Below are 901 nucleotides of genomic sequence, written 5' to 3' on the forward strand. Positions count from 1 at the left end.
GAAATTTAAGACAATGCGGTGATTGTTGCTGGGAGCTGGAAGATATGAAAAAGGGTGAGAAACATCAGTGTGATTAACTGAGAGGTCCATTGGCTGCAAGCTTGTGTCATCGTCAATGACTGAATCTGTAGCTCATCATACCTTTGATAAGCCACTCGCAGTTCCCATTGACGGAGTAGTTTCCCGGCCCATCTGTGACGTAGCCTGGTGGTCCCCTCAACACCTGCCTGTGGCCCTTACAGTCCCCGGCCTGGCATGCAGGTGACTCAGCCAACAGCAGAACCACCAGGATGACGGAGACAGGGAGGGGGGAGGCCATCACTGGCACCGCCTGAAAGACGGGAAGTTAAAAGGTGAAAGAAAATCATTTTGTGTGAATCCTAACAGACACATTACCACCAAACACATGCAGCAGCAGTGTGCAGCAAATGTGGACCAAAAACCTAAATCCCAGTGGCTCTAAGAACATGACCTACCACACATCTAACTACACCAGCAGGATATAGAGTCTCATTGCTATAAAAATCCAACAGTGAAACACTTTGGTGTGGCCCTTGCAGTCAGTTTATACAGATCTGATTTGCTGACTGATCTCATGAATGAATGATGACTCATATGTAAACTGCAGTGACATTCAAGTTCCCTCTAGAGAAAAAAAACAAATGCTCATTCTGTGTGCAGTACAGTACAGTACAGTGCACCAAACCCGCAGACTTTATCACACATGCACCGCAACACACAAACATTACGACACACAGTGTTTATTGATTGTGTTTCTTACATACAGCTCGCTAATGGAGAAACCAACCATCAGCACCAAGGGGGCTCTCTGCAGGCTACAAGTGGCCAAATACAAAGGCTTAATGCGCATTGCGAGACTCAGAGACAGCCTGAGCAACAC

Source organism: Morone saxatilis, unplaced genomic scaffold (genome assembly GCF_004916995.1).
Source record: "Morone saxatilis isolate NCDOM2014 unplaced genomic scaffold, NCSU_SB_2.0 Contig24, whole genome shotgun sequence".
Classification (NCBI taxonomy): domain Eukaryota; kingdom Metazoa; phylum Chordata; class Actinopteri; family Moronidae; genus Morone; species Morone saxatilis.